At 45.6% G+C, this 14,041-nt stretch overlaps 1 protein-coding gene across 3 annotated transcripts in view; it reads right to left on the bottom strand.

The window, feature by feature from the left end:
* The window catches only part of lto1 (LTO1 maturation factor of ABCE1), a 105,985-nt gene that overhangs the window by 55,230 nt on the left and 36,714 nt on the right, over nt 1-14,041 (bottom strand). The window lies entirely within an intron of this gene.

Consider the following 14,041-nt stretch of genomic DNA (forward strand, 5'->3'; position numbering starts at 1 on the left):
TACTTTGTCTGTGTGATCACTGACCACATCTGAAGACAGTGACAATGTGGACAGCTGACATCACCTAAGCCCCGCCCCCTGACTACAGGAAGTCTATTGTTTTATGGTGAACTGCCCATATTTGTCCCCTCTAATTTAGTCAAGATGACACTAAGGTCATGCACTGTCTTCATGATTCTGTAATGACCATTCAGACCTGATGGCTTTTCAGAAAGGGAGGGGCTTTGATGCGACGGCGAATTCTGTTCTGGTGGACGTTTCTGTTCCGCGGACGTGCCCTGGTGTCCCAGGCTGCCGGCCAGGAAGGGGCGCGGAGCAGGGTTTGGAAAGCGTCGGGGATGGAGCGAAGGGGGTACGGACGGAGGACGAGCAGCTTCACTGCGAGGGCCGAACGACGCTGCTTGCAGCTTTAATTTTTTTTCTTTCTTTCTTTCTTTTTTTTTCTTCCGCGTCTTTGGATGGCCTTTAGGGGGTCTTAGCATATCCAAAAAGTCACCAAATTCTGGCCCAATATAGAAAGTGCGTGAAATTTACGTATTTCACTGGCAACGTGAAAGTTGATAAAAAAATGTTTCAACAGCGCCCCCTGGAAAATTAAAAATACCCCTCCGCTTTGACCTTTTTTCATAGTAGAGTGATGAAATTTGGTACACTTGTAGAACTCAACAATACGCACAGAAAAGCCTCTTGCACCCATGGTCAATATCAAACAGGAAGTCGGCCATTTTGGACTAAAGTGGCCATTTTGACCCCGTTTTGGCCATTTCTAGGGTCTATATTTGGTTGAACAGTTTGGTCATTTTTCGCACGATCGTCTCAAAAATAGTGTGCGATCGAACAGAAGCGATGGACGATTAAAATGAGACAATAAAATTGACTTTTCGTAAATACTGAAGGGGCGGGACCAGGCCTCAAAGTTCGAGCACTCGCCAAAAAAATTCAAATTGCTATAATTTCATAAATGAAAGAATTGCAGTTAAAGAAATGTTCTATGGACAATCGTCATCACCCTCCGAAGACAAATGAATGGTCGATTGATGATGTCACATAAGCCCCGCCCCCTCAGGACTTAAAAGGTCAAGTTTTACTGGGAAATTTTCCAAAATTCGCCCTTTCAAATAATCAGCCCAAATTTGTAGCAGGTAACTGAAGACAAGTTGGGGTTGCTTGGCGTCACTTTATGGGAGTTTTCTGCAGAAGGCGGGGCTGTGGCGGCGCGGCGAAGTCAGGCGTACCGCTTAGGCCTTACGTTTGCCTCCCATTTCGTCATTTCTAGAGATATCGCCACAAAACCTCTTGGGAGTGATCCTAGTTCAGCCCCCCACAAAATGTGATGTGAACATCCGGTGGGCGTGGCCTATTTTCTGAAATAGCACCCCCTAGGACCATTAAAACTGTCAGCCCCAAGTCATGCTTTGACTGAGGATTATGAAATTTGGCACACTAATGTGGTGTCTCAGGACCTACAAAAAAGTCTCTTGGAGCCAAGTGCAAAGTCGCACAGGAAGTCGGCCATTTTGGTCCAAGTACTCGATTTAGTGGTTTTCGCACACGTTGTTTGGAGAGTGATGCTCCATCGCCCTTTTCACCAATCGCCTTCAAACTTCTGCTATAGACTCTTAAGACATAAAGGAAAAAATTCAACCGTCGGATTTTAAATAAGTATAAAGGTGTGGGCGTGGCTAAGCCTCAAACTTTGACCTGTCACCACGCCACTCTTTTTTTCACAGCTACCTATTGGACTCCTTTTACCCAATCGCCAGCAATCTCTGGCGAATAGCAGCTGACAAGTTGAGGTCACTTAGTCTCCAGTACTGGCAGGTTTTGAAAAAAGGCGGGGCTTTGGGAGCATGGCAAAATTCACCATCACGCCATGGCAATAAGTTTGCCTCTCATTTCTTCAATTATCGTGCCATCGCCACAAAATGTCTGGTGAGTGATCCTAGTCTGACCCCCAATAGATTTGGACAGCTGTAGTTTGTGGGCGTGGCCTATTTTCTGAAATGGCGCCCCCTAGGACCATTAAAACTGTCAGCCCCTAGCCATGCTTTGACTGAGGAGTACGAAATCTGGTACACTAATGTGGTGTCTCCGGACCTACAAAAAAGTCTCTTGGAGCCAAGTGCAAAGTCGCACAGGAAGTCGGCCATTTTGGTCCAAGTACTCGATTTAGTGGTTTTCGCACACGTTGTTTGGAGAGTGATACACCATTGCCCTTTTCACCAATCACCTTCAAACTTCTGCTATAGACTCTTAAGACAAAGGGGAAAAAATTCAACCTACGGATTTTAAATAAGTATAAAGGTGTGGGCGTGGCTAAGCCTCAAACTTTGACCTGTCGCCACGCCACTCTTTTTTTCACAGCTCCCTATTGGACTCCTTTTAACCAATCACCAGCAATCACTGGCAAATAGCAGCAGACAAGTTGAGGTCACTTGGTCTATAGTACTGGCAGGTTTCGAATAAAGGCGGGGCTTTGGGAGCATGGCGAAATTCGCCATCACGCCATGGAAATACGTTTGTCTCTCATTTCTTCAATCATTGTGACATCGCCACACAATTTCTGATGAGTGATCCTGCTCTGACCCCTAATAGAATTGGACAGCTGAAGTTTGTGGGCGTGGCCTATTTTCTGAAATAGCGCCCCCTAGGACCATTAAAACTGTCAGCCCCAAGCCGTGCTTTGACTGAGGATCACGAAATTTGGCACACTAATGTAGTGTCTCAGGACCTACAAAAAAGTCTCTTGGAGCCAAGCGCAATGTCGCACAGGAGGTCGGCCATTTTGGTCCAAGTACTCGATTTAGTGGTTTTCGCACACGTTATTAGGAGAATGATGTCTCGTCGCCCTTTCCACCGATCACCTTCAAACTCTTGCTATATACTCTTAAGACATAGAGGAAAAGATTCAACCGTCGGATTTTAAATAAGTATAAAGGTGTGGGCGTGGCTAAGCCTCAAACTTTGACCAGTCGCCATTACGTTACTTGACTCAATAACTCCCTTGTGCATGATCAGATCAATTTCAAACTTTGTCCGTGTGATCACTGACCACATCTGAAGACAGTGACAATGTGGACAGCTGGCATCACCTAAGCCCCGCCCCCTGACTACAGGAAGTCTTCTGTTTTATGGTGAAATGCCCATATTTGTCCCCTCTAATTTAGTCAACATGACACTAAGGTCATGCACTGTCTTCATGATGTTCTAATGACTATTCAGATCTGATAGCTTTTCAGAAAGGGAGGAGCTTTGATGCCATGGCGATTTCTGGCGTGACGCTGTGACCTTACGTTTGACTGTAACTTCCACAAACAGCCTCCGATTTGCCAGAGACTGAACATCACATCACCAGTGTGGTAAAGATAGAGTATCTCCTAGTGGTGAGACGTGTAATGCTGGGCTCAGAGGGGATGCTGAATCAGGGTGAGGTGTGGACGAGGAGGCCGTTCACGGTTTCTGGTGTCGGGGTGGTTGACTTTCTGTTCTGCCAGACGTGCCCTGGTGCCCCCGGCTGCCGTCCAGGATGGACAAGCGCGGAGCTGGGTTTGGAGAGCGTCGGGGATGGAGCGGAGGGGGTGCGGAAGGAGGGCGAGCAGCTTCGCTGCGAGGGCTGAACGACGCTGCTTGCAGCTTTAATTAGGCCCGAGCAGTGAAGCTGCGAAGGCCTATTGTATCTGCTCCGTTTATTAGGCCCGAGCAGCGAAGCGCTGCGAAGGCCTATTGTATCTGCTCCGTTTCTTTTTTTTCTTTCTTTCTTCTTTTTTTTTCTTTTTTTTTCTTCCGCGTCTTTGGACGGCCTTTAGGGGGTCTTAGCATATCCAAAAACTCACCAAATTCTGGCCCAATATAGAAAGTGCGTGAAATTTACGTATTTCACTGGCAATGTGAAAGTTGGTATAAAAGTGTTTCAACAGCGCCCCCTGGAAAATTAAAAATACCCCTCCGCATTGACCTTTTTTCATAGTAGAGTGATAAAATTTGGTACACCTGTAGAATTCAACAATACGCACAGAAAAGCCTCTTGCACCCATGGTCAATATCAAACAGGAAGTCGGCCATTTTGGACTAAAGTGGCCATTTTTACCCCATTTTGGCCATTTCTAGGCTCTATATTTGGTTAAACAGTTTGGTCATTTTTCGCACGATTGTCTCAAAAATAATGTGCGATCGAACAGAAGCGATGGACGAATCAAATGAGAAAATAAAACTGACTTTTCGTAAATACTGAAGAGGCGGGGCCAGGCCTCAAAGTTCGAGCACTCGCCAAAAAAATTCAAATTGCTATAATTTCATAAATGAAAGAATTACAGTTAAAGTAATTTTCTATGGACAATCGTCATCGCCCCCCGAAGACAAATGAATGGTTGATTGATGATGTCACATAAGCCCCGCCCCCTCAAGCCTTAAAAGGTCAAGTTTTACTGGGAAATTGTCCAAAATTCGCCCTTTCAACTAATCACCCCATATTTCTAGCAGGAAACTGAAGACAAGTTGGGGTTGCTTGGCGTCACGTTATGGGAGTTTTCTCCAGAAGGCGGGGCTGTGGCGGCGCGGCGAAGTCAGGCGTACCGACGTGGCCTTACGTTTGCCTACCATTTCGTCATTTCTAGAGATATCGCCACAAAACCTCTTGTGAGTGATCCTAGTCCAGCCTCCAAAAAAATTTGATGTGAACATCCGGTGGGCGTGGCCTATTTTCTTAAATAGCGCCCCCTAGGACCATTAAAACTGTCAGCCCCAAGCCATGCTTTGACTGAGGATTTCGAAATTTGGTACACTAATGTGGTGTCTCAGGACCTACAAAAAAGTCTCTTGGAGCCAAGTGCAAAGTTGCACAGGAAGTCAGCCATTTTGGTCCAAGTACTCGATTTACTGGTTTTCGCACACGTTGTTTGGAGAGTGATGCTCCATCGCCCTTTTCACCAATCGCCTTCAAGCTTCTGCTATATACTCTTAAGACATAAAGGAAAATTTTCAACCGTCGGATTTTAAATAAGTATAAAGGTGTGGGCGTGGCTAAGCCTCAAACTTTGACCTGTCGCCACGCCACTCTTTTTTTCACAGCTCCCTATTGGATTCCTTTTACCCAATCAACAGCAATCTCTGGCAAATAGCAGCTGACAAGTTGAGGTCACTTGGTCTGCAGTACTGGCAGGTTTCGAAAAAAGGCAGGGCTTTGGGAGCATGGCGAAATTTGCCATCACGCCATGGCAATACGTTTGCCTCTCATTTCTTCAATTATCGTAACATCGCCACAAAATGTCTGGTGAGTGATCTGAGTCTGACCCCCAATAGAACTGGACAGCTGAAGTTTGTGGGCGTGGCCTATTTTCTGAAATAGCGCCCCCTAGGACCATTAAAACTGTCAGCCCCAAGCCAAGCTTTGACTGAGGATCACGAAATTTGGTACACTAATGTAGTGTCTCAGGACCTACAAAAAAGTCTCTTGGAGCCAAGTGCAAAGTCGCACAGGAGGTCGGCCATTTTGGTCCAAGTACTTGATTTAGTGGTTTTCGCACATGTTGTTTGGACCTTGATGCCCCGTCGCCCTTTTCACCGATCACCTTCAAACATCTGCTATGTGCTCTTAAGACAAAGGGGAAAAAATTCAACCGTCGGATTTTAAATAAGTATCAAGGTGTGGGCGTGGCTAAGCCTCAAACTTTGACCTTTCGCCATTACATTACTTGACTTAACTCCCATGTGCATGATCAGATCGTATATCAAACGTTGTCTGTGTGATCACTGACCACATCTGAAGACAATGATAATGTGGACAGCTGACATCACCTATGCCCCGCCCCCTGACTATTGGAAGTCTAGTTTTATGGTGAAATGCCCATATTTGTCCCCTCTAATTTAGTCAACATGACACTAAGGTCATGCACTGTCTTCATGATGTTGTAATGACCATTCAGATCTGCTAGCTTTTCAGAAAGGGAGGGGCTTTGATGCCATGGCGAATTCTGGCATGACGCCGTGACCTTACAATTCAATTTAATGGTGAGCTCAGAGGGGATGCTGAGTCAGGGTGAGGTGCGGACTAGGAGGCCATTTGCGGTTTCTGGTGTCGGGGTGGTTGACGTTTCTGTTCTGCCAGACGTGCCCTGGTGCCCCGGGCTGCCGGCCAGGCCGGAGCGGCGCGGAGCTGCGAGGGCCGAACGACGCTGCTTGCAGCTTTAATTATTATTACGCTTTCTTTTTTCTTCCGCGTCTTTGGCTGGCCTTTAGGGGGTCTTAGCATATCCAAAAAGTCACCAAATTCTGGCCCAATATAGAAAGTGCGTGAAATTTACGTATTTCACTGGCAATGCGAAAGTTCATAAAAAAGTGGCTGAACAGCGCCCCCTAGAAAGTGAAAAATACCCCTCTCCATAAAGCTTAGTTTATCGTACAGTTATGAAATTTGGTATACTTGTAGTACTCAACAGTCCACACGGAAAAGTCTCTTGCAACCATGGTCAATATCAAACAGGAAGTCGGCCATTTTAGGTTGAAATGGCGATTTTTAGCCATTTTGGCCATTTCTAGGGTCTATATTTGGTTGAACAGTTTGGTCATTTTTCGCACGATCGTCTCAAAAATAGTGTGCGATCGAACAGAAGCGATGGATGATTCAAATGAGAAAATAAAATTGACTTTTCGTAAATACTGAAGGGGCGGGGCCAGGCCTCAAAGTTTGAGCACTCGCCAAGAAAATTCAAATTGCTATAATTTCATAAATGAAAGAATTACAGTTAAAGTAATGTTCTATGGACAATCGTCATCGCCCCCCGAAGCCAAATGAATGGTCGATTGATGATGTCACATAAGCTCCGCCCCCTCAGGACTTAAAAGGTCAAGTTTTACTGGGAAATTTTCCAAAATTCACCCTTTCAAATAATCATCCCAAATTTGTAGCAGCTAACTGAAGACAAGTTGGGGTTTCTTGGCGTCACTTTATGGGAGTTTTCTGCAGAAGGCGGGGCTGTGGCGGCGCAGCGAAATCAGGCGTACCGACGTGGCCTTACGTTTGCCTCCCATTTCGTCATTTCTAGAGATATCGCCACGACACTTCTTGGGAGTGATCCTAGTCCGGCCCCCAAAAGAATCTGATGTGAACATCCGGTGGGCGTGGCCTATTTTCTGAAATAGCGCCCCCTAGGACCATTAAAACTGTCAGCCCCAAGCCTTGCTTTGACTGAGGAGTACGAAATTTGGTACACTAATGTGGTGTCTCAGGACCTACAAAAAAGTCTCTTGGAGTTAAGTGCGAAGTCGCACAGGAAGTCGGCCATTTTGGTCCAAGTACTCGATTTAGTGGTTTTTGCACACGTTGTTTGGAGAAGGATGCTCCATCACCCTTTTCACCAATCACCTTCAAACATCTGTTATACACTCTTAAGACATAGATGAAAAAATTCAACCGTCGGATTTTAAATAAGTATAAAGGTGTGGGCGTGGCTAAGCCTCAAACTTTGACCTGTCGCCACGCCACTCTTTTTTTCACAGCTCCCTATTGGGCTCCTTTTAACCAATCACCAGCAATCACTGGCTAATAGCAGCAGACAAGTTGAGGTCACTTGGTCTATAGTACTGGCAGGTTTCGAGTAAAGGCGGGGCTTTGGGAGCATGGCGAAATTCGCCATCACGCCATGGATATATGTTTGTCTCTCATTTCTTCAATTATTGTGACATCGCCACACACTTTCTGATGAGTGATCCTACTCTGACCCCTAATAGAATTGGACAGCTGAAGTTTGTGGGTGTGGCCTATTTTCTGAAATAGCGCCCCCTAGGACCATTAAAACTGTCAGCCCCAAGCCATGCTTTGACTGAGGATCACGAAATTTGGCACACTAATGTAGTGTCTCAGGACCTACAAAAAAGTCTCTTGGAGCCAAGCGCAATGTCGCACAGGAGGTCGGCCATTTTGGTCCAAGTACGCGATTTAGTGGTTTTCGCACACGTTATTAGGAGAATGATATCTCGTCGCCCTTTCCACCGATCACCTTCAAACTCCTGCTATATACTCTTAAGACATAGAGGAAAACATTCAACCGTCGGATTTTAAATAAGTATAAAGGTGTGGGCGTGGCTAAGCCTCAAACTTTGACCAGTCGCCATTACGTTACTTGACTTAATAACTCCCATGTGCATGATCAGATCAATTTCAAACTTTGTGTGATCACTGACCACATCTCAAGACAGTGACAATGTGGACAGCTGGCATCACCTAAGCCCCGCCCCCTGACTACAGGAAGTCTACTGTTTTATGGTGAAATGCCCATATTTGTCCCCTCTAATTTAGTCAACATGACACTAAGGTCATGCACTGTCTTCATGATGTTGTAATGACCATTCAGATCTGATAGCTTTTCAGAAAGGGAGGGGCTTTGATGCCATGGTGAATTCTGGCGTGATGCTGTGACCTTACGTTTGACTGTAACTTCCACTAACAGTCTCCGATCTGCCCGAGACTGAACATGGCAATCAACAATCATGCCCTTTATTCAACGAGGCACACACGGTTGGTGAAAGTTGTGTAATGTCACCACAGCGCCCCCTACACACCATTAAAACTGTAATAACTCCTACAGATGAGGTCGTAACTGCACCAAACTTGCTATGTGTACTCACACAATGGCACCCACCACAATCCTGTGGTAAGTTGTTGATATCGCTTTAGCTCCGCCCCCTGACAGATATTAGGCCCTGAATAACACATGCATGATGCAATTCACACCAAACTGCACACAAATGACTGTCATCAACCTACAAACTTCTTCATGGAATATTTCCTAAATTTGGGACAGCGCCCCCTAGATACAAAAAACCTTTGTAACTTCTGCAAAAAAGCTGCAAACTACATCAAACTTTGTGGGAGTAATCACACAACTGCAATCAACACATGTATGTGATCAATTGTTCAATTCACTTTAACTCCGCCCACTTACAGCTTTTTGTCTCTAGATGACCCATGCAACGTTTGATTGATGCCAAATTAACAGAAAACCATCTTTGATGACCAAAGATGACCTCTATGGCATTTAGTTGTAAATGATCAGAACGCCCCCTAGAAGGGTTCAAACTTTATTAACTTCTAAAGTTAAAGTCAGAATGGCATTATACTTGGCTTGTGACATCACGTGACTGCACCAAGCACATTGATGTGGTTGTTGGTTCAAATCCCTGTAGCTCCGCCCCTTTCAGCTCACTGGCTTTAGATAACACACACAACGTCCGTTTGATGCCAAAATAACAGAAAACTGTCTTTGTCAACCAAAGCTGACCTCAATGGGATTTTTCTGGACTTGATCACAGCGCCCCCTAGATAACTTTAACTTTCGATAACTTTAATAAACATGGGGAGAAAAGCACTAAAGTTGGTCTGTGTCATCACACCAACAGTGTGGTAAAGATAGAGTATGCCCTAGTGGTGAGACATGTAATATAATGGTAGGCTCAGAGGGGATGCTGAGTCAAGGTGAGGTGTGGACGAGGTGAACTTTAGCTGTTCTTGGTGTCGGTGTGGTGGACGTTTCAGTCTGTGGACGTGCCCTGGTGCCCCGGGCTGCCGGCCAGGACGGAGCGGCGGGGAGCTGGGTTTGGAGAGCGTCGGGGATGGAGCGGAGGGGGTGCGGACGGAGGGCGAGCAGCTTCGCTGCGAGGGCCGAACGACGCTGCTTGCAGCTTTAATTTTTTTTCTTTTTCTTCCGCGTCTTTTGATGGCCTTTAGGGGGTCTTAGCATATCCAAAAAGTCACCAAATTCTGGCCCAATATAGAAAGTGCATGAAATTTACGTATTTCGCTGGCAATGTGAAAGTTAGTAAAAAAGTGTTTCGACAGCGCCCCCTGGAAAATTAAAAATACCCCTCCGCTTTGACCTTTTTTCATAGTAGAGTGATGAAATTTGGTACACTTGTAGAACTCAACAATACGCACAGAAAAGCCTCTTGCACCCATGGTCAATATCAAACAGGAAGTCGGCCATTTTGGACTAAAGTGGCCATTTTGACCCCGTTTTGAACCTTTCTAGGGTCTATATTTGGTTGAACAGTTTGGTCATTTTTTGCACGATCGTCTCAAAAATAGTGTTCGATCAAACAGAAGCGATGGACGATTAAAATGAGAAAATAAAATTGACTTTTCGTAAATACTGAAGGGGCGGGACTAGGCCTCAAAGTTCGAGCACTCGCCAAAAAAATTCAAATTGCTATAGATTCATAAATGAAAGAATTACAGTTAAAGAAATGTTCTATGGACAATCGTCGTCGCCCTCCGAAGAGAAATGAATGGTCGATTGATGATGTCACATAAGCCCCGCCCCCTCAGGACTTAAAAGGTCAAGTTTTACTGGGAAATTTTCCAAAATTCGCCCTTTCCAATAATCACCCCAAATTTGTAGCGGTTAACTGAAGACAAGTTGGGGTTGCTTGGCGTCACTTTATGGGAGTTTTCTCCAGAAGGCGGGGCTGTGGCGGCGCGGCGAAGTCAGGCGTACCACTTAGGCCTTACGTTTGCCTCCCATTTCGTCATTTCTAGAGATATCGCCACGAAACTTCTTGTGAGTGATCCTAGTCTGGCCCCCCAAAAGATCTGATGTGAAATTCTGGTGGGCGTGGTCTATTTTCTGAAATAGCGCCCTCTAGGACCATTAAAACTGACAGCCCCAAGCCATGCTTTGACTGAGGATTACGAAATTTGGTACACTAATGTGGTGTCTCAGGACCTACAAAAAAGTCTCTTGGAGCCAAGTGCAATGTCGCACAGGAAGTCGGCCATTTTGGTCCAAGTGCGCGATTTAGTGGTTTTCGCACACGTTGTTTGGAGAGTGATGCTCCGTCGCCCTTTTCACCAATCGCCTTCACACTTCTGCTATATACTCTTAAGAAATAGATGAAAAAATTCAACCGTCGGATTTTAAATAAGTATAAAGGTGTGGGCGTGGCTAAGCCTCAAACTTTGACCTGTCGCCACGCCACTCTTTTTTTCACAGCTCCCTATTGGACTCCTTTTAACCAATCACCACCAAACAGTGGCAAATAGCAGCAGACAATTTGAGGTCACTTGGTCTATAGTACTGGCAGGTTTCGAATAAAGGCGGGGCTTTGGGAGCATGGCAAAATTCGCCATCACGACATGGAAATACGTTTGTCTCTCATTTCTTCAGTCATTGTGACATCGCCACACAAGTTCTGATGAGTGATCCTACTCTGACCCCTAATAGAAATGGACAGCTGAAGTTTGTGGGCGTGGCCTATTTTCTTAAACAGCGCCCCCTAGGACCATTAAAACAGTCAGCCCCAAGCCATGCTTTGACTGAGGTTCATAAAATTTGGCACACTAATGTAGTGTATCAGGACCTACAAAAAAGTCTCTGGGAGCCAAGCGCAATGTCGCACAGGAGGTCGGCCATTTTGGTCCAAGTACTCAATTTAGTGGTTTTCGCACACGTTATTAGGAGAATGATATCTCCTCGCTCTTTCCACCGATCACCTTCAAACTTCTGCTATATACTCTTAAGACATAGAGGAAAAAATTCAACCGTCAGATTTTAAATAAGTATAAAGGTGTGGGCGTGGCTAAGCCTCAAACTTTGACCAGTCGCCATTATGTTACTTGACTCAATAACTCCCTTGTGCATGATCAGATCAATTTCAAACTTTGTCTGTGTGATCACTGACCACATCTGAAGACAGTGACAATGTGGACAGCTGGCATCACCTAAGCCCCGCCCCCTGACTACAGGAAGTCTACTGTTTTATGGTGAAATGCCCATATTTATCCCCTCTAATTTTGTCAACATGACACTAAGGTCATGCACTGTCTTCATGATGTTGTAATGACTATTCAGATCTTATAGCTTTTCAGAAAGGGAGGGGCTTTGATGCCATGGCGATTTCTGGCGTGACGCTGTGACCTTACGTTTGACTGTAACTTCCACAAACAGCCTCCGATTTGCCCGAGACTGAACATCACATCACCAGTGTGGTAAAGATAGAGTATCTCCTAGTGGTGAGACGTGTAATGCTGGGCTCAGAGGGGATGCTGAATCAGGGTGAGGTGTGGACGAGGAGGCCGTTCACGGTTTCTGGTGTCGGGGTGCTTGACTTTCTCTTCTGCCAGACGTGCCCTGGTGCCCCCGGCTGCCGGCCAGGATGGACAAGCGCGGAGCTGGGTTTGGAGAGCGTCGGGGATGGAGCGGAGGGGGTGCGGAAGGAGGGCGAGCAGCTTCGCTGCGAGGGCCGAACGACGCTGCTTGCAGCTTTAATTAAAATTATATTTAAAATGAATTTTAAAAATAAAGGAGAAATAAGAATGAATGAGAGGCATAATAGCTAAATGAATGACATGAGCCATTTTTTAAATAAATATTAATTAATATATGAATAAAATCCTTTTTTAAAGGCGCAAAGGATAGTATTCAGAAGATGCAGTTTGACCTGGTCCCAGCCACAGCAGAGGATGAGCCACCACCAGCCAAAAAGCAAAGCACAGAACGATTCGCAGACTGGGAAGATGACGCGTCATTTGCATCAGCGCCAAAGTCGGTCGATGATGAAATTTCTGAATATCTCACCTGCCGGCTCTCTGACAACCCAGACCCAAACAACGTGCTTCAATGGTGGAAGTTCAACAAAGAGCGCTTCCAAGCGCTCTCAAAGCTGGCGCGTTTCATTTTCAGTATCCCTGCATCCAGTGCGCCTTCAGAGCGCGCATTCAGTGTCTGTGGGCGCATCTTGGAAGAGAGACGCACAGGATTGGGACCGCAGTTGGTCAGCCACATTCTCTTCCTTCACAGCAATATTCCAACCAAGTGATTAATCAGTAAATTAAATTTTTTGGTTTTTATAAGTTATCTTTGTTATCTATTAGTGTTATTTGAGCCACTCAATCTGTTGCTATTTGTTAATTAGGTGCCTGTGTTACTGTGCGGCATGCCTAAGTTTGAACGTTTTTATTTTATTTTTTCAAACAGAACACATGCAACATATGGCAAAAAACTTTAAATCTGCTGTTTTTCATGTTTATACGGTACTTGTTTTGCAAAGCGGTCTATTTTATGTACAATGTGATTGTGTTAATTTTTTATACACGTATAAAAACGAAGTTATTAAAAGTCACTGCGCTGTGTTGTCTATATGTCGCTTGTGTCAATATTTCTCATTCAGGTCTCTTAGAAAAGAGGCCTCGATCACTGCGTGATTACAGAGGAGAATAGAATATGAAACGGCCTTGATTTTCCTTTAAGCACCACACAGTTGCTCCTTTATTTATTTATTTTTTTAAAGAATTTTATAATTGAAGTAGTGAGGAGTTATTTGAAATCGCATGCGCCGAGGTGTCACCGGTGATCCTGGTGACACCTCGGCGTTAAATGGTTAATCCTGACCAAGACATGCAGGCCTGAGAAACGAAACAAGGAATCATGTGGTTTCCGTATCCAATAAAATGACATGTTTTCTCCAGAACCAGAGAGGACACAAACTCAATACATCTCTTTTATTGTGAGGTAATAATTTCTCCGGGTTTTGCGGTTGCGGACGGGAGTGGACATGCACACTGCGGGTGCAGGCGGGAGTGTAACATACACTTTGCGGTTGCGGGCGGGAGTGGACATGCACACTGCGGGTGCGGGCGGGAGTGTAACACACACATTGCGGTTGCGGGCGGTAATGGTCAGAAATTCAGCGGGAGCGGGCAGGAGCGGGATGAAGAAAACAGTCCCGCGTAGGGCTCTAGTCCAGGGTATGGGGAGGACACTGGGTACCCTCTTTTATGTCATTTCAGGGTTACAGACTGTTGGTTGAACAACTTGAAGCCCCCTTCAGACAGGCCATGAAAAACGGAAATGTTCAGGACTCTGTCCGTAAGACCTTTGTGTCTGAATACAAACATCCGGATAACGTTTTCCGTAATTAAACCGGACGATGCCCCTAGTAACAGGTCCGGACTTGTTACGGACAAGGTGGCTGCTTCAGACTGGTGAGGTCGAGTTCCGGACAGGGAGGAGGGGGAGGAGGAGGGGATCGGGGGACGCTGTGCGCTCATAGA

The sequence above is a fragment of the Nothobranchius furzeri genome, chromosome 9 (genome assembly GCF_043380555.1).
Source record: "Nothobranchius furzeri strain GRZ-AD chromosome 9, NfurGRZ-RIMD1, whole genome shotgun sequence".
NCBI classification, from domain to species: Eukaryota; Metazoa; Chordata; class Actinopteri; order Cyprinodontiformes; family Nothobranchiidae; genus Nothobranchius; species Nothobranchius furzeri.